Raw genomic sequence first — 23355 nt, 5'->3', positions numbered from 1 at the left:
TAAAAAGTTCAAGGTACCATCTTTATAAAGTACTAAATTTCCACATATATTTGGGTCTATTTCTTGACTTTCTATCCTACTCCATTGGTATGACTGTCTATCCAAGTGCCGACATCACACTGGTTTAATCAGAGGCTTTGTAGTGTGTGATTATATCTGGTAGAGAGCTCTTCCCCCCAGTGTTCTTCGCAATTATTCCTGCATACCTTGTTTTGTTTTTCTTTATGGACTTTAGTATCAACTTGCCTAGTTCCAGAAAAAAAGCTTATTGGTGTTTTTGTTGGGAATCACATTAACTTAAGAAGAGCTTATACCTCTGTGATACTTGTGATACTGAACCATCCTATCCAAGAACAGGGATTTCTTCCCATTTGTCCAAGTCTACTTTTATGTCTTTCAAGAGTGCTTTAAAGGTTTTTTCCATATAAAATCTGCACATTTATTCTTAGTTTATTCCTAAGTGTTATATCTTTTTTGTTGCTACATCCCATTACTTTTTGAAGTCAAGCTGATCCAGGCACTTGATCTTGGGTTCTAAATAAGGATAATATATTCTTTTCCACCCCCATTTTGTTTTCCCTTTCCCTAGTCTCATGACTTTAGGGTCTCTCTATCGACCATGTTGGGAGAATAAGAAACAATAGTAGGTCTAAGGTTTAAGACAAGACGACATAAGACAGTGGTGAATAAGGTCTTCAGGTCTTAGCAAGAAAGAATTCACATCTGTCTGGGGGCAAAGATAAGAAGTTTCAGGACTCGCACATATTTAAAAATCTTAAATTGGATTTAACTGGTCTGTTTTACTCAGTCAGGTAAACTCTATCAATCTTTGTGACGTCTTAGACAGTCTTCTAAATCCTCTTTCCTCTTCTTGGTCTGATATAATACAGTATACTTATGAGTAATAGTATTGAGTAGATAAATCCCTACTATAAATTCTCCTTTCTTAATATTTCCCTAATACTTTCATAATCCAAACTCCATGTGGCCAGAGGAATCTCTGATAGATCGTTGTCTCCAGGGCTATCTGTAAAAGCAGGTCAGAGTTAGGCCCCATGAATCGTGGTACGCATCTCAGACTGGACATTTTTGTCAGATTTCAGACTCAGGGGTCTCTAGCTGTTTTCTCAAGTAGTTGGTACATGCTCCTGCTGAGACCGAGATCAATGGTTGGATTTTACAATTTTACTCTAGGCCAGCCAGTTCTCCTCTCTCCCAGTGCCTCTCTTCCAAAGGTACTTTAATCACTTAGACCCAAAGAGGACTAAGTGAGAAATCTAGACAGGTCATAGGAAGTGCAATGTTGAAAAAGCAACTGGAGAATCTAAGCCTTGGCAGGAATGAGAAGAAAGACCCCTGCTGGGCCCTTTGCTGTAACACCTCTTTCTCCATGAGTTTAAATGTTGAACTCCTAAACACCTTTCAAGGTCAAGTTTAACCATCACCTTTGGTACATAATTTTCCATGACACCCCTCCACCTCTCAAAGATGTAATCGCTCCCTCATTTGTTTCCCCAATAAATTTTAAACATGCTTCTATTATCATTTTAATCACATTTTACTACAATTCTTTCATTATTTATTTATACTCCTGTCTACCAACTAGGCTTTAGATTCCTGGAGGACAGAACTGTGTTTCATTCATCTCAGTATCCCCAAGATCTAACAATTGAATTGAATTAAATTGACCAGAGGAAGAGATTTTAACTGATTTTTTCTGTTCACTGTTTGAGATCTATTAGTTACAGTCTCAGCAGGAAACAGTGCTATGAGTATAACTCAGCTCTCATTTGTACCATGAGACCCAAGAGAGAGCTCTTTGATGAATATATGCAATGGGCTCCAAAGCCTGGCTCACTTTCAGCCTACTGGTGAATTTTTAGTTGGCAAAATGTGAATCGTTATGAGGATTAAGTAAGATAATAGATCTATGATACTTATTAGTGAAATATTAATTAAAATATTAGTAATTTTTATACTGCAGACTGATGAGAAAAATCATAGGACAAGGAATAGAGCTGCTAGGTCAAAGGAATTCCCATAATAAATGGCTATGTGACCCAAGAATAGTCCGCCTCCCCTTTTTTTCTACCACTACACATAAGCTGAGTGATATCACATGTGGGACATATTCCCAGGGTCATTCCTATGGACTGGCATGCAGTTAAGGATACATGCAGATTACAGGCCATTTCAGATACATTTGCTGGAACTCTCTATCTCCTTTCCCTGTGTCTCAAAAAAGCATACTGGAATGTTATGAATAAAATGGCATAATGATGAAAATAATGCATCCACTCATTAATTTTTAATGCACAAAACTCAGTTATTCATTATTACTCACACATTACTCCAGGATACATCTGTTTTGGCGCACCAGAATTTTGTGAAACCCAGTTGCTAAGGGCCATTATTATAGGTCCTGAGGGCTTAAGGCTGACCACTGTCACAGTGTGAGATGTTTGCAAACTCTTCTACAAATCATAGTAATTATGAAAAGTGGGCTCTGTCCAGTGTACCATCAGAATATTCTCATGTATAGTCATGACACAGAATGAAGTTGCACTGTCCCCTAAGATGTTTTTTGTTTTTTGTTTGTTTGTTTGTTTTTGTTTTTGTTTTGGCGGTACGCGGGCCTCTCACTGTTGTGGCCTCTCCCGTTGCGGAGCACAGGCTCTGGACGCGCAGGCTCAGCGGCCACGGCTCATGGGACTAGCTGCTCCACGGCATGTGGGATCTTCCCAGACCAGGGCACGAACCTGTGTCCCTTGCATTGGCAGGCGGACTCTCAACCACTGCGCCACCCGGGAAGCCCCCCTAAGATGTTTTAAAGCTCAGGGTCCTGGCAGGAAAGAGATGGCAAATTCAAAAAGGGAGATTTAAAAGAGTTTGATGAAGGCACTGTTTAAAAGACTTGGGCAGGTTTAAGGGAAACCAGCAAAGATGGTACCACACCCAGGGGCTAGCACCAGCAGGAAGTTGATACTACCTACTTCTTGAAGGAGTGAGCAATCAGCCACTGGAACCCAGAGAGAGCTGTAGCTGTTGGAATAAGCTGTCCCAGGGGTAGGGAAAGGGAAGGTGGGGGGCGGGGGATGCAGCTGCTGCCCCAGGGGAGCAAGTTCTTTAAGACCTTTGTCCTTCTCTTGCCTCTGACTCCCATTGGCCAAACCTAGGTGGAATTCAGAGGGTGCGGACCATCGATGCAGTCCTGCATGGTAGTCCTCTCAGACGGGGAGTGTGCTGAGAGATGCGAAGAATGTCTGGAGGGACCCATGGAAGACATCCAGCACAGAAGCCAACAACTAGCTTTTTTCTTCTTGATTGTGCTTTGTGATTTGGAGCCTATTTTTCAGATGTACTAGACAAGTTTGAGTCATTTTCTTCTTGGTCTAAAGGAGAAAGCCTCTTTCTCAATCTGCAAAACTAGAAACAACTAGACTCACAAGTGTGCCACTATACCCTAGGAACATACCACCTCATCTCAAACCTAAATGAAATCTCAGTCATACCTTTCCCAGGCCACTTTAATTAACCTTGTCAGGAAAATTCCCAACGTCTCAGTTCCTTTATTTCCATTTTCAGATTATCTGTTGAGCAGAATGTAACAATAAAACTTCACAGAATTTATACTGAAGGGAAAGGAAAAAAACAGAAAAATAACAGAAATATTACCAGGGGATTTTTTTTCACCCTCTTCCTCTTTAATTCTTGTCGTACTTACTCAATAGGATTTTGATGGTTGACGGAACTAAAAGGCCCGTGTGTTCCCTTTGATGACACATCTCCTGCTCCAGGAATCCTTCTCAGGAAGACCAGAGGTCAGGCTGACCCTCCTTGTTGGGCAGGTGGAGGCTCCACTGTCAACTCAAGCTGTCTCAGCTGTAAGTTTTGAGAGGATACCAAATATTTACTCTTTTTAATACTACATTTTTATTTATTGTTAAAATATTACTATATATTACTTACTTATATTTTGGAAAGTACAAAAATATTTTTAAAAGAAAATAGAAGCCGAAAAAATAAAAATTAAAAAAATTTAAAAAAGGAAAAAAAGAAAAGAAAATAGAAGCCTTGTATATCCTTACCTAACAGGGGTAACTACTGTTAACATTTTCTTATATTGTCTTTCACTTTTTTTCTATACACAGATTTCCCAGATAGGCATTACACACTGGGTGCAGTTTTGCATCCTCCTTTATTATAATTAACATTATAGAACAATATTCCCCACATCATTAAGCAAATTTCAAAATAATAAAATTTAAAATATTTTCAAAATAATAAAATTCAAAATAATAAAATGACACGTGATATATGGATGGTGTTTTAGTTCATTTGGGCTGCTGTAATAGAATACCACAGACTGAATGGCTGAAACAACAAACTTATTTCTCACAGTTCTGGAGGCTGGAAGTCCAAGGTCAGGATATAGGTCCCCCCTCTGTCAGAAAGTAGACCATTCCTATGAAAACTTTTCATAAGCCAAAATGGCGTAAAGCGAAGAAGCAATCACCTTTTTTCATATTTTTCATAAAAGTGAAAAGCCTGTTAGGATTTCTTTTGGTTAACAAAAACCAGGTACTAATGTAGGTCTTTTGTAAAAGTGAAGTGACCCAAAGTGAACTTTTGAGAAGCAGAGGATACCTATACTGGTATGGTTGGGTTCTGGTGAAGTCCCTCCTGGTTCACAGATTGCTGTCTTCTCCTGCATCCTCACATGGTGGAAAGGCAAGAGCTAACCCTCTACCTCTCCTTGTAAGGGCACTAATATCATGGAGGCTCCACCCTCATGACCTAATTACCTCCCAAAGGCCCCACCTCCCAATACCATCCTACTGGGGGTTAGGGTTTCAACACAAGAATGGAGAGACACGAACATGCAGGTCATAGCAGATGTCTATACCCCAGCATATGTAACTGTTCTCCTATTATTGAACATTCAGGTTTTTCCAGTTTTCCTCATTATGAATAAGATTGCAGTGAACTCCTTTATTCATAATTTTTAAGAAATCTATGATAAATTCCTTAGAACAAAGTTCTTGAAGCAGAATTGTGAAGTTAAAGTTTCACTTTAGATCTTGCCGAATTATAATCCAAAGAGATTGTACTAATTTACATTCCCAACCATAGGGTACCAGTGCCTGTTTTTTATACAACCTGGCTGACTCTGGCTACTGGAAATTGTGTTTATCTCTGTCAATGGCATTTTTGTTGCTTTAACTGGCATTTTTTTCTTCAGTGAAGTTGAACATTTTTTTCACATGCTGCAGGCCATTTAACTCCCTTCTTTGTGAATTGTCTGTTCCTGAAGTTTGGCAGCTAAACTTACTTCCAAATTTTTGTTCCTCTCTGGAGGATCACAAAACTTTGTACATCTTTATTCCAATTCATTGAGTGTTTTCAGATGGTTGGTTGCTTTTAACAGAGCGAGTTGATTCCAGATATGTCATTTCAGTTTGGTTTTTGACAGAGAAAGGCTATATGTTCCATTGAATGCTGCCCGGACTGTTTTCCAAAATCATAACTAAAGTTATCTTAATTGTCTCTCTGAATATATTAAAATACACAGTAGCTACAGTTTTCAGTTCATAAATCCAAAGCTCTTGGAAACACGTTTCTTTTGTGGGCCTCTCTAGGCCTAATTAGGACTATATGATCCTTTTTAGGTACTGGAAAAGAGTGAGAAAAAACAGTTTTGTCAAGCATAGGTCTTTGATGTGAGTTCTCACCTTGATAGGAAGCCCAGAAAAGTTACTACAAATGTGTTCTTGAGAGCCTGGGTGCTTCCCTACCATTTCTACGGTAGGTGATGATAAGATAATGTCTATGCTTGGGCACACCTGTCAGTGGCTACTAGAAGATAGTGATCCTAAAGGAGGGACCGAGAAAGCCCGTGGGAGTTAAGTGCATAGAATCATATTCCATTGCAAGTTGACCAGGAGTAGCAGGTAGTATTTGCTCACTGCTTTCTGTTTGACACGGCACTTTCTCACACACAATCTCATTTGATACTCACAACCACCACATGGGGTGTTTGATACCATCATCCTCATTTTGCAGGGATAAATAACTTGCTCAAAGTCACACAGCTAACGAGCGGTAGTCTGTGTTCAAACTCCTGGCTTCTGCCTGTGGACGTGATTCCAACTATAATCTCCTCCTGCTACTTTGTTTCCTCAGAATTCTATAGAAATGGAACAGGATCATCGAACAAGAAAAGGAAAATGAAAAACACACAAAAAAACCCACACACACGAGATACAGCTGTGGTCACCATCTTATTCAACGGTCTGGAGAGAAGAAATAAGAGAGAGTTGTGTAATCTTTTCAATGAGCAGTTACATTCTTGGTCTTTGCATATGCCTCTCGTTACATGATTATCATGAGAGTAATCATCTACCCTGTGTCCTGTTGAAGACCTTGACATTTCTTTCTTTGCTCTGTCAATCCAGCTTGAGCTTTTACGTTACGGTCATTATTAACTCTAAAAAATGCTGTAGGAGGGGCTTCCCTGGTGGCGCAGTGGTTGAGAATCTGCCTGCTAATGCAGGGGACACGGGTTCGAGCCCTGGTCTGGGAAGATCCCACATGCTGCGGAGCAACTAGGCCCATGAGCCACAACTACTGAGCCTGCACGTCTGGAGCCTGTGCTCTGCAACGGGAGAGGCCACGATAGTGAGAGGCCCGCGCACCGCGATGAAGAGCAGCCCCCACTTGCCGCAACTAGAGAAAGCCCTCACACAGAAACGAAGACCCAACACAGCAAAAAATAAAAATATATTAATTAATAAACTCCCACCCTCAAGATCTTAAAAAAAAAATGCTGTAGGATTTGCTTAAGCCAGAGCATGTGTGTATACAGCTAGATTAGAAAACTGGAGTAACCACATTGCAGTGAAATGTGCCATTTCTCCTGAAAGAGTCTAATTTCCCTCCTCATCAGCATCACACTTGCCAAATGTGAAGAATTTCTGAGGCAGAAAACAAATGTAAGAGGATAGTTTTGCTGGACTTTAGGCCAATGGTGGCCCCAATGGTGGATTTGGGAATCACCTCTCACAACTTTACCCTTTTCACTGGGAACTTAGATGTTTGATGGTGAATGAGGATGAGTGACATTATTTTTTAATATATATGTACGTGCCTACACAGATTTCCTAAGCGTGGTTGAACTTCCTGGAGAAAAGGAATTTAAACTCTGAATCCCTGTCCTTGTTACCAGGAAGATGCAAAGCAATAGACTGGTCTCAGCCCTACCGAGACCAGACCATTGGAAGATACCATGTGGTTTCTATTCAGAAAGCCTCACTCAGAATGTCAGAGTTCCCACCAAAGCCTAGGTGAGTGGAGGCCTCTGAATAGCCTATACTGAAATCCACAACAGCCACCCAGGCATGGGCATCTGCCCTGGAGTGATTATCTGTGGGTGTGTAATTTTTGAAAGACTGGTCAGACTTTCGACAATGGCAGCTTTCCTCTGGTTACCCATTGGCTGAGTGTAACACAGGAGTGAGAGAGTCTTGTTACTACTACCCTTAACAGGACTGCCGAATCACCTCAGTGCCGTGATGCTGAAGCAAACACAAGCAGAGATGAGATGGAACCTCGGGCAGCTCTGCTGTGGATGTGGAATGGCATGATTCCCTCTTGCACCTCCTCCTATGCTTTCTGCCCTGGTGAATGGCATCACCATCCTTCTAGAAAAGCCTCCAAGGTGATGGAAGAATGGAGACTAGAACCAAGACTGTTGTGTTTCCTGGCTCCCATTCCTGCACTTCTTCCATGTCATGCCACTGTCTCCCACTAACTAGTAAAGTTTTTATCAACCCTGAGCAAAATATTTGCAAAATGGAGTCTTTAGAATGTGGCTTTTTTTAAAGTTCCATGATTCTAAAAAAAGAAAATATCTTTACTTGAGAAAGGCATTTCTTCCCCCCTCACACAGCAAGATGTACCTATTAACTCACGCCTCCCCATTTTTCAATCTACAGCATGGAAGTTAGGTCTTGCCCCAGCATGTAGGAATATGCATATAAAACTCATATCACATTAATGGGACATTAAAGGTAAGACAGAGAAGAGGCATTCTCTTAAAAGCTGGACACTTTCAGGCACATGATGAAGGTCAAGTACTATCTGGGGATATACTGGATATTTTATTTGGAAGTGCTAGAGTTATTCAGTTAACTTGATACCCATTTCCCATTCTTCCTAACATTTAAAGATAAAATAACACTTACCATCAAATTTAAATTTTTTCAAAATTAAAAATGCCTCTCTAGGCATTCAAAAGCAACCAACATATTTATGGTAATTAAAAAATTACATGAAATTGACAGTCTATCTTTAAGCTGCCATTCTTCCACTGACATTGGGTGGTTTCAAACTCATAAAATCCAAAGATAGTGTACAGAGAACTATGAAATTTAGGTTTACATTCACACCACATTTTTATTAGCAACAGGTGAGACTGGTTATTTAGGAGGTTCATATGTCTGTCTTTATTAAGTAACAGAGATTACACTAGAATTTTCAATTAGGTAACTTGATTAATCCCACTTCCTTCCTCCCCATGCACATTTTTTTAAGTTAGTTTGACTTAAACTTCTTAGACTTGCATACCATTAAGATCTGATTAATACAGTATCTCCCAAAATGTGTTGACCAAGAAAATTAGCAAATCATTTCTTAACTATCTATCAGGTATCTTCTTTTTTTTTTTTGGCGGTACGCGGGCCTCTCACTGTTGTGGCCTCTCCCGTTGCAGAGCACAGGCTCTGGACGCGCAGGCTCAGCGGCCATGGCTCACGGGCCCAGCCGCTCCGCGGCATGTGGGATCTTCCAAGACCGGGGCACGAACCCGTGTCCCCTGCATCGGCAGGCGGACTCTCAACCACTGCGCCACCAGGGAAGCCCTATCAGGTATCTTTTATAACTAATCAATGTATATACCAACTTTATGATTAAATTTTTCTTAGGTAATTCTCATTATGGGGTTTCTTAAGTTTTTAGAAAAAAACATATTCTGTACATTAATTAATGATGATTATACTTCTTATTCTGTATAAAATGTTTATGGGGAGAAAAGGGAGTGAAGAGGGCCATCTTCACCGATCCAAAAAGTGTGGTTATTTGATTTCGTGGGAACAGTCTTTCTTGCCGCTCCTATTTTTAATTTGTAAATGTCAGTGCTGTATGAACTAAAACCTTGCACCCTTCAATTTAGTTCCCATCCTGCTAATTTGTAATCAGATAATCCCATTATCACTTTGCTTCATCCAGTAGGGAGAAAAAAATCTATTTTAAATCTTCTGCCATTATTTAGCAAAAACATAGAGCATACGTTTGCATATCTTTCAGAATTCTGAATAATTGTTATAGGTAATGCGACATTTCAACTTAGTGAGTCAGGCAACCTATAAAAAAACCACGATGAACTAATGAACATGTTTTAAAGATTCATTAGTTATATGAAACTCAGAACATACTTTCCCAAACATCTGATCTTATTTTTGGTGGATAGATTCTTGGGCCAACCCCCTAAGACTCCTTTACCATACGGCATATGACAAATGGCTCTCAATCCTTCAGAGGTCCAGAAGCCAAGGTCCTGGCCCCCTTAGTATAGTAGTTAAAACTCAAGTCCCATCACTAATCAGATGGGTGATCTCAGTTTACTATCTTGCAAAATGGATATATTGTTATCTACCTTTTCAGAAATAAATGAAATAATAGAAGTAAAGCACTCAATGCAGAGCTTGGCACAGAGTAAATAGTGATAATGACTATGATGACAGGGATGACAAAGACTTCTGAGTTCTAGGACCCTCTGAACCTAAGGTAAAGGCAGGTCTAAGACGTTTCTTGTCCCAAGTATGTGTTTACATTATATTTATTGAGAAAATGCTTGGTAAGTGTGTTAGTTTCCTAGGACTGCCGTAACACAGTACTGGGTGGCTTAAACAACAGCAATTTATTGTTTCAGAGTTCTGGAGGCTGCAAGTCCAAAGTTAAGTGTCAGCAGGGTTGATTCTTCTGAGGGCTGTGAGGGACAATCTGTTTCATGCCTCTTTCTTAGCTTCTGGTAGCCTCAGGTGTTCCTTGGCTTGTAGATGGCTTGGAGTGTAGACTCCCTGTAACTTCACATTGTCATCCCTCTATGCGTGGCTGTCCCTCTGCCCAAATTTCCCCTTTTTATAAAGACATTGGATTAGGGCCTAACTTAATGACGTCATCTCTTTTTTTTTTTTTTTTTTTTTTTGCGGTATGCGGGCCTCTCAGTGTTGTGGCCTCTCCCGTTGCGGAGCACAGGCTCCGGACACGCAGGCTCAGCGGCCATGGTTAACGGGCCCAGCCGCTCCGAGGCATGTGGGATCTTCCCAGACCGGGGCACAAACCCGTGTTCCCTGCATCGGCAGGCGGACTCTCAACCACTGCGCCACCAGGGAAACCCATGACGTCATCTTAACTTGATCATTTGCAAAGATCCAATTTCCAAATAAGGTCACGTTCACAGGTAATGGGGCTTAGAAATTCAATATCTTTTTTAAGGGGCACAGTTCAACCCACAACAGTGAGTAAGTGAAAAAATTCACTGAGCCTCTCCCGGGAAATCTTGTGATTGGCTTCACGAAGGAGTGGGAGAAGTCTCAGCATCTCTAGGTCCATGGAAGGGGAAATGGGGGCCCCAGTGTCACCATTGTCTTCAGCTGTGAACAGCAGCTCTGGGAATTATCCATGTGTAGTGTTGATAAACCCAGGAACTGTCTGTACTTCTCAAAGGTAAGGCAAATCACCCACTGCTTTACCCAAATATTTTATCCAAATGTAAGCCTCAGATTTCTTTTTGCTTCAGTTTCCCTTATTTCAGATAATTAGATTGCCTCCCTCCCTGAGATACATAAGCATCTTAGGAAACTAGTTATTCTTTCTGGCTTTTAAGGTCCCGAATGAATCATTGCATTATTCAGTTCTTAGAAATGGTTTTGCAACAATTGGGGTTTCATTAGTTTCTCAAAAATCCTCAAAGTGAAGTGAATTTTATATCCAGTTAAATATTTAAAACAAGCACAAGCCTCAGAGCACTTGCAGAGCATGAGGTAACCGTGAACTCTAACAAATGACATTAGGATGTCCCAGATCTCCACAAGTTGGGAATCTCCGTACTCAACAGCAAGCCTGACCTCTGGAAGGAAAACCAACTCCCCCTGGTGACTAGTTTACAACCAGGAAGTAATCTCTCCACCGGGAGCCTGTGGATCAACAAAGTTCGTTCTTGGTGTTCTCCCTGGGCTGCCGTGAACTAGGCAGGGGGTGACCTAGGTGCACCCTTCCTGAGGGCAGAGCACCCGCCAGCCTCCAGCAGGGGGTCTGCAGAAGGGGATTCTTCTCTAAAACTGCTCAGTTACTCAGGATAACGCTTTGAATCTCCAAATATCACAACTAGCAAATTTCAAGCAGTATTTTAAGCGAGACAAAAATTCAGGTTTCCAATAATCCAGGGGACAAAGAAACCATGAGTGATCACTATCTAGGAATACTAAGAAGAGGAAAGGGTCCCTGACTGGCTGACTTCTCCCCTCTGCCTCAGCTGGCCCCTTCTCATCCTTCAGGGTGAGCTGAGATGTCTTGTGACAGAGAAACTTTCCTTGACGTTCCCCATCTTCACTATTCCTTATTACATCACCCTAGTTGGTTCCTCCATAGTTCTACTACCTATCCATAATTGTTTGGTTTACTTGGTCCATCCTCTCCATACAAATACAAGACCAAGAGCCTGCCCACCCTTGTCTCTGCCTTAGCACAGGGTCTGATACTGTGCCTGGCACAGAGTAGATGTTCAATAAATACGTGTTGAATGACTAATGTTCTAAAAGACAGGCAGACAAACCTATACCCTCAGAGCCCCTGTTGACTGGTGTTCAAGGTGTAGTACATATTGTAGGCTGGATGGAACAATAAAATATGGACCTGCAAAATATTACTTCCCTGAATATTCACTCTGGCCTAAATAAACAGAAGGAGTCCTGAGGAATTACCCTGTAAGGCTGATTTAGTAGCATCATTGGCGCTTGTGTAAAGTTTTGGAGAATAATGTCCTAAGCACAGATGCTATTTTTAAGAACTTAACACCAGGCAAAACCTTCTGGGGCTAACTCTGTGGGAATGAGGCCCTTTTTATGTCATGGGTGATGTATGAACTGATGGCTCATGAAAGGTGAAGCTCTGACTAAGTTATCGGGCTTTTTCCTTCTGAGTTACAGCTCAGCAAGCACACTTGACCGATTACAGTCACCGACAAAAGCTGAGCAGTCTTTGGGCTTGTTTACATTACCAAAGAAAAGTGACAATATGGCCCAATGTAGTGCCTACAACCCAGCATAACTAAACAACTTCTCTTTCCAGTCCACGTTGAGGTTCACCTAAGCTGGGCTGGATTTATGGGAAACAAATGCCAAAGAGAGCCAATCAGTCTGCAGTGCTTGTTCGGGACCCAATTGCTTTAAAAAGCCACAAATTAGGACCCTTTGGAAGCTGAATAAGATGAAATCTCTTTAAATGATGTAACTAGATTTCTGGCATCTGGAGCTCACGCGTGTTGGGCAAGGCTGTTTGCGGTAGTACGAGAAGTTCACAGAGTCACCCAGAGCCACCTAACCAGTAACCATCTGACAGAGGCAGAAAGACTCAATAACTCAGAGTCCAGGAGGGCTTCTGCTCGGCTGTGGACATTTTTTTTTTTTTTTTTTTTTTTTTTTGCGGTACGCGGGCCTCTCACCGTTGTGGCCTCTCCGGCTGCGGAGCACAGGCTCCGGATGCGCAGGCTCAGTGGCCATGGCTCACGGGCCCAGCTGCTCCGCGGCATGTGGGATCTTCCCGGACCGGGGCACGAACCCGTGTACCCCGCATCGGCAGGCGGACTCCCAACCACTGCGCCACCAGGGAAGCCCTTGGCTGTGGACTTTTAATGACAACATTCATCACTGAGTTAAGGGTTACAAGGACAAAGATCTCCTAGAACAGGCAAGTTTACCTGGCCTGTGGGCCGGTCCTGAGATGGGGGTACTCTGGGCCAGAGACACAGGACTTCCTCCCCTGAGGGCAAAAATAAATACTAGGGGGGAAAGAAACTGCACAAAAGATTTAGATCTTTTTTACTGCTACAACTTCTGTGTTACAGGGAGTGGGAAATGTTCCAGTGAAATCTGCCTCCCATCCATTTGCAGAAATAAATTGTGTTTAGGTCCCAAATAGGGTAGCATTTCTGCATCCGTCTTCCTTCAGAACAGTGTTTTTAGCCTTTGTCAGGGAAGGGGTGTCATGGAGCCTCACAAATGCTGTGGATCCTCTAACTGGAGAAATGTAAACCAGTTTCAGGGGTCCATGCACCCCGTTTCAAGCCCATTCATGGACCCACTAGAGATTCTTGTATTATTGGAACAGAAGTGCCCCACTTTGTTGTCAAGAAGTGATTTTATAGAGGAAAAGATAGGAGAGAAGGAAAGAGAGACATGCCTGCCTCTGTCCTTCCCAAAACCTGGGTCTCCCAGTCCTTATACAAAGGTTAAGCATATGCCATCAACACATAGGAATGACTCTGAGAAGAGGGAAACTGGAAAAATTCCCCCAATGTTTGGTTGCTAGAGTGGCCTCTGATGAGGTCCAGTCACTGTGTGTGATGCCCCTCCCTCCTTCTGCAATTATAAGGGGTTCAACAAGGTTTATGGCTAAAAGTCATAGCCACGATAGGTACAATGAACACTGGGATAGGTGCTTTTCTGCTCTAAACATTCAGAGATGATATTATTAGTTATTTTACATGAAGCTATAGACCATAGGGTCTGAGAAAATCAGCATTTTTAACACCCTCTACATTCATTATTTCATAAAAGTTGACAGCCCTGAGAGGTGTGTATTAACATGCCAATTTTATTAATGAGAAAACTGAATTTAGAAAGTTTAGAAATTTTTCCAAGGTCACACAGTTAGCAAGTAGCAGAGAGCTAGGAGTTGAACCCAGAAGTGGCTGGCTCCCAGGTCTCTCCTCTCTCCTTCAACTGCACCACCCAGCCCGCGAACTCAGCTTCTGCTCTTAAGGGAACGTTCCCGTCCCAGAGCGCATCTCCAGATTCCCAGTCTTCTTATGGTACATCCTCTGGGAACATTACCTCTCCCGGTTGGCTGTCGCAGATCTGTTGGCAGATCAGCCGTATATTACCTCATTCAGTCTGTTCAGACACACCTACTGACTCCATTCTGTGACAAGAAAACAAGGCTTACCGAGATAGGGTGACTTACTCAAGGTCACACAGCTGGGCCTCTATCTCCAAACTTTGTTCTTCTTATCACATCATTCGGCTCCTGCAAGAAACTGAAGTCTCCCTTTAGCAGTCAGTCTCTCTAATGAGCATTAATCAGGTATTTGCCACCTGGGGGTTGAGGGTCAGGCTTGCGCTAGCCTCCGCACCATTCAACCCCATACAGTCCTCCATCCCCAAGATGCTTGGCTGTTGGCTCCACCGGAGGCTGACCAAAGCAGAATGTGCTGGCTCCATTTTTCTCAGAAGGAGGACTCAGAGTGTGTCGAGCCTCAGAAAAGTAAGCCTTCGGTGCTGAAGCTGTGGCTGCTTTTGTAAAGCCCAGTGGACGTGTCAGAGGGAACCAAATGTTGCAGCTCTTAAAGACAGAGCCACAGAAGGACTTCTGCCGGACTTTCCAAGTCTTCCTCCCCCCGTATTATAGCTGGTTGTCCAAAGGGAAGGGCAGTAGAGCACGGTGGCTAGGAGAATAAATTTGACATCAGGTTTACCTGGCAACACTTCTTACAAGCTGGGTCACCTTCAACAAGTTACTTAACCTCTCTGTGCCTCAGCTTCCTCACCTGTACAATGGGACAGATCCGTCATAAGGTTGTTAAGAGGATTATAAAAGTTAACATTCATAAAGCACTTGGGGAGTGCTAGGGAAGGGCTGGTTAAATAAAATATGCATGAACCCAGGGCAAGCCACTGCAGCAGTGTATCTTTTCCTCCCAGAGTCTGTCAATCTATTGTCAAGAACTCTCTTTGGTCCTAGAGAGTCCTAAAGGGAAAGTCTAGAACTTGGCGCCCACAGAAGCAGAGGCTGTATGCCAACTTTCTCAGGCCTCCTGAAATGCAGCCCAGGTGAAGCCCACCTTCGCTGTGGACCAAGCAGTGGATGCAAATCTCAGCCCTGCTGGTCTCTTCCAAGGGGTCAGTTCACCCCAAGCACCCGCTCATGCTAAGCCCCACAAAATCCATCTTATCTTGAGGGAAAATTGAGGAGACTCAAAGCCCGGCAGCCTTTGAAGCCCTGGTTTCAGGGCCCACCTGAGAGATGCAGTAGGTTCTGGGCCCCCGCGTGCAGCCCCTAGGAAGGCTGAGTGAGGGTCCAACCTTCTCCAGGAGCCTGGCCTCCTTCCTCAGCACATCTGCTGTTTTCTCGCTGACAGGCCTTCTCCAGAGCAGGGTCCTGACGACCTGGGGGAGAGCTCTGCTTCCACGTTTGGGTAGAAAGTGAGCATTTCCACACTTGCGCAGGGAAAGGTCACTGCCTCGGATTCACAGCTTCTCATCCCCCTCCCACCCCAGCCCTCTTGACTCCACTGTGGAACCTGGCGTCTGCAGGTCCTGTACTGGTTCCACGTGCACTGAGATCCGGACGGAAGAGAGAACCATTCCTGCTTGTGGATGAGCCTAGGCCCCGAGGCCGAGTTTGACACCAAGCACACCAACCACGAGGGCACTAACTGAATCTTCTCAGGTGTGACCCCAGGCTCATCCCTGCCCTGTGAGCAGCCCTCTGAGGACAGGGAAAGAGGAGGGTGGACTAACCCGTAACCCCTAGGTCTAAAGGGACGTCTCCCAGGGCTCTCCTTTTCTTTCTGGTTGTTGTTAAACGTGGCAAAATACACATAGCACATAACGTAGCATTGTAACCATTTTTATGTGGACAGCTCTGTGGCATTAAGCACCTTCACATTGTTGTACAGCCACCACTTCCATCTCCAGAACTCTTTTCATCTTCTGCAGCTGAAATTCTGGGCATTAAATAATAACCCTCTATGTTTCCCCTCCTCCCAGCCCCTGGCAACCTCTAGCCTACTTTCAGTCTCCACGAGTTTAACTGCTCTAAGTACCTCCTATAAGTGGAAGCGTACGATGTTTGTCTTTTGGTCACTGGCTTATTTCACTTAGCGTAATATCCTCAGGGTTCATCCATGTTGTAGCATGTGTCAGAATTTCATTTTTTTTAGGCTGAATAATATTCCATTGTATGTACATAACATATAATGTTTACCCACTCAGTGGCTGATAGATATGTGGGTTGTTTCCGCCTTTTGGCTGTTGTGGATAATGCTGCTATGAACATGAGTGTACAAATATCTGTTAGAGTCCCTGCTTTCCATTCTTCTGGGTGTATATCCAGAAGTGGAATTGCTGGAGCATATGGCAATTCTTCTTTTTTTTTAATGTAGATTTTTATATTGCAGCTCTCTATTTTTATTTATTTATTTATTTACTTACTTAATTTATTTCTTTTTTGGTCACGCCGCAGGGCATGTGGGATCTTAGTTCCCAGAACGGGGATTGAACCTGCGCCCCCTGCATTGGAATCGCAGAGTCTTAACCCCTGGACCGCCGGGGAAGTCCCCATATGGCAATTCTACGTTTAATTTTGGAGGAACCACTGTACTGGTCTCCACAGTGCTTGCACAATTTCACATCCCCACCAACAGCACACTCAAGGGCTTCTTTTCATTTTTATTTATTTTTTATTAATTAATTTATTTTTGGCTGCATTGGGTCTTCGTTGCTGCGCGCAGGCTTTCTCTAGTTGCGGCGAGCGGGGGCTACTCTTCGTTGCGGTGCAGTGGCTTCTCTTGTTGCAGAGCACGGGCTCTAGGCACTCAGGCTTCAGTAGTTGCAGCACATGGGCTTCAGTAGTTGTGGCTCATGGGCTCAGTAGTTGTGGCTCACGGGCTCTAGAGCACAGGCTCAGTAGTTGTGGCGCACGGGCTTAGTTGCTCCGCAGCATGTGGGATCTTCCCGGACCAGGGCTCAAACCCCTGTCCCCTACATTGGCAGGTGGATTCTTAACCACTGCGCCACCAGGGAAGTCTCCGAAGATGGCAAATTCTGCCTGAGGAGTCTGAGGAAGGAGAAGGCAGAGCCCTTGAACGAGTCCCTTTTTAAAAAAGTTGCTCACTGAGCGCGTTCTGTGCTAAATATTATGTGATATCTAACGCCCACAACAATCCTCTGCTTTTCTCATTTGCAAGTGAAAAAAATGGAGCTCAGAGAGGTTAAATAACTCTCCTCAAGTAACACAGCTGGTAAACAGCAGAGCTGGCATCTGAATCCACGCCAGGACCATCCCTTCACCTGTGCTCTGTGTGATGTTTCCCCACGTGAAGGCTGGATGGGGTGAGTTCTGTTGAACGTCGGAGGAAAGGCCAGGCACAGCAGGAGCAAAATCATGACACTTAACCAAAGGAAAGGGCTTGTATTGAAAAGCAGAGAAGGCTTAAGACTGTCCAGCTAGCAGGAGTCATCTGATTTCCATGGATCTTAGAGTCAAGTGGAATTTAAATATTTCTCTCTCCTTTCAGCCCCAAGCACTGCAATATGTTTGTAACAATACAATTCTGAAAGAGAAGAACAGACAAGAGTGGGTTACGAAGGGGAGAAATATTGCCGCTGTTATTGGCGGTGACAGCCAAGCTGTGAGCGCAGAGGGAAGGGTGGTGTGGACAGGTTTGGCAGACATCACGCTGTCCCACGTGGCCCACCGACGCTGTTACACAGCTTGCCAACAAGATTTCACAGGAAGGTTTTACTACACCACTATCCCCCTTCCCGATGGATTCTTGGCTCAGGTTACAAAACACAAGCAGTGACAGGCTGGGCACCCCTAAGACAGCTACTTAGAACTCCCTCACTCATCCTTTTTGAAAGAAAACGTTTGAGAAAAAGGGAGAAAGTAGCATGAAAATCCACACAGGTATTTCATCAGCTCTTCCCTTTCAACAATTTCTCTTTGGTTCCATTTTTTTTTTCTTTTATTACTCTTTTTCAGTTTATGGTGTCTTCCAAAGGCTAAGCATCACTTTGCTCCTATGAAGTCCAAATGCAAAGGTAAGCTTTTATTTTCCTAAGAAGACATACCAATGAAAATCTCGAAGGTTCAAATTAACTGTCTAGACAATGTTCCAAATCAGGACTTAATTCCTAGTCTCTATAGCTCTAGCTTGGCAAGCCGCCCTTTAAGAAAGCACTCATTCCTGTATCTAGCCGTTTGCTTGGTCCATAAATATTTATTGAGCATCTACTGTGTGCCGGCACTGTCTGGGCTCTGGAGGCACAATGGTGACGTGACCCTGCTCTTCTGAAATTCAGTCTAATTGGTGAGAGAAAGAAACAGAAAACAATGACAAATGCTCTGGGAGGAAAATTTTAAGAGTTTTGCCAGCACATAGGAGAGATTCCTATTTTTATGCTGGAAGCAATGCCAGATGGAAGTCCTTAATTCTTTACCCCTCCCTGTATCCAGACTCTTGTCATGGTTTCATCATGGGTGTCCCTTGGCTTCAGGCTTGACCATGCTTGACCATGCTTGACCATGCTTGACCTGCTGCTTTGGTCAGCAGGTGGGCAGAAGTGATGTTGTGCTAGTTCTGAGCCTAGGACTTAAGAAGTGTCGCATATTCCCACTTGCCTTCTTGCACATCTATCATTTTGATGAAAAGAACGGGGACCAGGGGTCAATGGTCCAAGGAAGATGTAAGACACGTGGAGCCGAGCCTATCAGCTGAAGCCCAGTCAACCCACGGACATGTGAGCAATAATAAATATTATTGTTTTAGCACTAAGTTTGGAGTGGTTTGGTATGCAGTAATATCAAACCCTTGCAGACACTGGTGCCTCAGTAAAATCCTAAAATACATGGTATTAGCTCTGGGCTTAGAAGACAGACAGAGGCTGAAAAAAATAGCAAGGAAACAGTTATAAAGGCTAGAAAAGTGTCACCTATATTATGCAATGACAAAACATCTGGTAAAACTGTCACCTAAGTTAACTTAGAAATTGTATCTAATGAACTTGAGACTTGAGCAAGGAGACTGCCAGGCAGAAGATGACAACCAGTAGTTGGTTGCTTTCAGCTCTATATGACACGGTACTGCTCAGAGAAGAACTGGTGAGATTGCAAGCAGAAGTTAGAGGGCTTGTCGAGAGCTCAGAATTACCTGGGTGGAAAATAAAACTGTTTTTCATTGCCAGACTTTCCAGCCAGTTAAAGATTCTCAAGTACCATACAGCCTGGAAACAAAGATCAAGTCGAGGATATGGTCGTCAACACAGATGTAGAGAACAAACGTATGGACGCTAAGGGGGGAAAGCGGCAGGGGGTGGTGGTGAGTGGTGGGATGAATTGGGCGATTGGGATTGACATGTATACACTGATGTGTATAACATGGATGACTAATAAGAACCTGCTGTATAAAAAAAGAAATAAAATTAAATTAAAAAAAAAAAGGATAGGGTCATCAAGATACATCTGGGAAACACAAACCAATCCTGGGCACTGCCAGTTAAGCCACGTCCTCAGGGTAATGACCAAACTCTAAAAGAAAGAAGCTGGCATCCTTACATGGTAGAGTGCGCAAAAACTTCAGCAGGCTCCAGAGTCACCTAGAAGGCCTGTTAACACGGACACCTGGGCACCGCCCCCCCCCCCCCCCCCCCCCCCCGCCCCGCCGGAGACTCTGAGTCAGTAGATCTGGGGAGGAGCTTAAGAACTTGTATTCTGGGGCTTCCCTGGTGGCGCAGTGGTTGAGAGTCCGCCTGCCGATGCAGGGGACACGGGTTCGTGTCCCCGTCCGGGAGGATCCCACATGCCGCGGAGCGGCTGGGCCCGTGAGCCATGGCCGCTGAGCCTGCGCATCCGGAGCCTGTGCTCCGCAACGGGAGAGGCCACAACAGTGAGAGGCCCGCGTACCGCAAAAAAAAAAAAAAAAAAAAAAAAAAGACAGAACTTGTATTTTGGACAGGCTGCAGATGGTGCTGATCCTGCATCTCTGAGTAGCCCTGGTCTAGGATGAGATCCTTTTGGCTGGACAATCAGGTTCCTAAAAAACTTAAGGACACGGCCCCACACGCAGCCTGATATGTCCAAATTGACAGCAACTATGGAGAGAGACAGACAGATACAGAGAAGATGTCCTAAATGAATTTTGACACATGGGTGGACTAGAATAAAATACATTTTTAAAAATTCATAATGTTTTTTCTCAATTTTATTCATTTTATTTTCTTCTTTGTTTATAACAGATATATGTGCTGAGAAATGGTGCCCTGAAATGTACATTAATGTGAATGGAAGGAATTTGGTTAGACCCATGTCATTCAATTCTTTGAACTTCTTCTGAAGTAAATGCTAATGGCTTACAGAGTAAGCCACTATCAAAGCTAAATTTAAAAGTTCTATCAATTGAAAACCCAATTAAACTCTATTATAATTTTCTTAAATGCAAAGAATTACAAACCATCAGATTTGCATAAAGATTGGACCCCAACATTAGTCGTTCACTTTCTCAGTGGTTATGACGTACTCTAAAAAGACTTAGGATTTACATGTTAACCACTAATTATACAAATTATACTAAACGTACAAATGCTTTCAATGAAGGACACCTTGTTTAATCTGACACACTTAGAAAGATTTGGGGAAATTAACATATCCATTTCAATACACTGCCACCAAGATATTTGCTATAAATTGTTTTATTAAATATATACTTTGGTCCAAATCTTGAATTGCTTACATCCCTAAAACTATGCATGGGGAAATACGTACAGAATAAAATCTTAGTTGGTCTTCCTGACCATATCTTCAACAGTCTTCTTTCATTTAGTCAATCAAGAAAATTCATTCCTGTATCTCATCTTTCTATGACAAAAATGGGTTTCCCTGCCACTTCTTTGTTTTCTGTTTGTTCGTGTTTATCTGTAAAACTCAGAAAAAAAATTTGAGCGAATCACTGGCAAAAGCATTCCTAGCCTTGATTTTGTGCTCAAGGAGGCTGACCCTGAAAACTGTATCTCAGGGGCTCCCTCAGCACAGGGTTGCAGTTGGGTTTGGCCAGTAGGAGGTGCCAAGAGGAGACAGGAGAAGAGGAAGAGAAAAGGGTGGGTGTATCTACGGCCTCCCCGGGTCCGGTGCCGCATCACCTCAGCTATCCCACTCCTCAACCACAGCAGCTTCCTCGGGGCTCTCCCCGGGCTTTGGGAACACAGCGTCCTCCCATGGCCCCTTGGCCTAAGAGTGGTAATGGCATCCAACATTCCTGCTCCCCGGTACCTCTCTCCCTCGTTTGTGTCCTTAGCCCTGACCACACACCCAGAGATGGTCTCCCCATTAAAGTCTTTATTCAGACCATATGAGGTGAGCTTATTTTCCTATCAAACCCAATTGATACTGTTGCCTTAACTTAGGTAGTAGTGGTAGGAATAGACTAAAGGAAATCCCTGGAGATGCTTAGGGGATGAACTTGACAAGAGAACTTGGACACAGCAGGGACAGGGAGGGAAGTGCAGGTAGGAGAAAGTTGTGGGCAATGGCTAGATTTTTAGCCTAGACCCCTGGGTGGGTGGTGATGCCATTGTCTATCATTATCTTTGTGCTGCTTCTTGATGCTGTTGGATTTAGGACAAACCACAGTTAGAGTGACCATAACTTGAACAATTAGTAAAAATTGCTTTTTGCTGGCATGTTACAGTCTTAAAACATACAGTTCAATGATTCACTTCGCTTAAGAGTCGGTAACTCTCCAGGCCTATTTAAAAGGTTTCTGAAAACATCTGTCCTCGATTAAATAACAGATACCACTTACAGACCATGTCTGTTTTCAAGGGTTTCAGAGCAGTAATTAATCAGACAAATGAAAAAGCACAGACCTCATCTTTTTATCCAATTAGAGAAACCTCTGTAAGTCTAGGGCACCAAACTGTTTAGTTTTGTTGAAATGCATTGTGACGAGTGACTGGTTTTATATCTTAGAAAATATCAATATTTACTTTAAACTTACAGCTAAATTAAAGAAAAACAGAATTTATTAGGTAACTGTCACAGGATATATGGAGACTGACATTGGGTGGCTACCACAGGGCACCATGAATGAGAAGATGGACCCCCAAATCCTTGGGCTTCCCTCCAGCTAGCGACATTTCAGGCTTCCTCCTTGGGGTTTTGCCTTTCTGTCTCCCATCCTTCATCCACACGTGATGGGCTTGATGCCACCACTACACTTTTACCCACAAGTCCTAGGCTGTCCTCCCTCGTCCATATCCATCCATGTCGCTCATGACCTTAAACATATCACTTCAAATACCAATTCCAGGAAACCCTGCCAGAGGGCCACCACCGGAGTTTACTTCCTTTACTCAGCAGTAAGAAGAGCTACTCTCATACTTAATTTGAACCACCAAATTCCCAGGTAATTCAATCGCTATAAGCTAACAAAGTCAGCTGTAGGCTAATGGTTGCTCTATTTCCCCATTGGCTCCCATAAGGCACCAAAGATTCACTGAAGCTTAGTCCTGGAAGGGGTAGTAGACTACTTGTACACAAGGAGGCTGAGGCCTCAGGGTTTGGTGGCATCAGAACTTGAACTCACCCTTGAGACTCCCAGTCCAAAGCTCTTTCCATTCAACTCTCAGATGAGAAGCTGGCTGGGTCTGTACTTTTGGTCATTAATCTACCTCCATCCCAGCTGGACAAATCTGCCATGGAGGAATTCTCCCAGGAGTAAAATGAAGTACAAACAAAAACATCATACCTACTCGAAATAAAAGTTGTCCGTACCCTACTGAAGGAGACAACGGATCTCAAAATTTTAAAATTTAAAAAAACACCCACACGTACAAACCAATTCCTCTTCCTTTCATATTACAAGAGTAGAACATGCTTACTGAGAATAGAAAAGAAAATTAAAATAACCCATAATCGCGTCACCCACAGACTTGTTAGCACTTTACTATGATTTTCTCCAAGTGTTTTTTAATCCATGCGTGACAAAAAACATTTTAACATCATATATAAAGGAGAAATGTCATTTTAATTTTGATAATCCCAAACATATTAAAAATAATACTGTATACACTCGAAAAGTTATAAAATAGAGTAACGGAAAAGAGAGAGAGCATCTCAGTGTCAGGGACATGGGTTAAATGGTTTTCTGGGAAGGAAGGAATACAAGGTACTCGCTAATTTGTGGTTATTCCTACGGGATTCTGTAAAACTGTCCTTTAAGGCTCAGGATGGTGGTTCTGG

At 43.2% G+C, this 23355-nt stretch overlaps 1 long non-coding RNA gene across 2 annotated transcripts in view; it reads right to left on the bottom strand.

Annotated features, from left to right (window-relative positions):
- Positions 1 to 16757: 16757 nt before the first annotated feature.
- The window catches only part of LOC141278778 (uncharacterized), a 121422-nt gene continuing 114824 nt past the window's right edge, over positions 16758 to 23355 (bottom strand). For both annotated transcript variants that reach the window (XR_012331978.1, XR_012331981.1), the window contains exon 10: positions 16758 to 17671. This is a non-coding gene — a long non-coding RNA (uncharacterized lncRNA). The remainder of the gene's footprint in view (positions 17672 to 23355) is intronic.

This window comes from Tursiops truncatus, chromosome 5 (genome assembly GCF_011762595.2).
Source record: "Tursiops truncatus isolate mTurTru1 chromosome 5, mTurTru1.mat.Y, whole genome shotgun sequence".
In the NCBI taxonomy this organism is placed as follows: domain Eukaryota; kingdom Metazoa; phylum Chordata; class Mammalia; order Artiodactyla; family Delphinidae; genus Tursiops; species Tursiops truncatus.
Note: the sequence above shows the minus strand (reverse complement) of the source record. Positions and strands in the feature narration are given on the sequence as shown.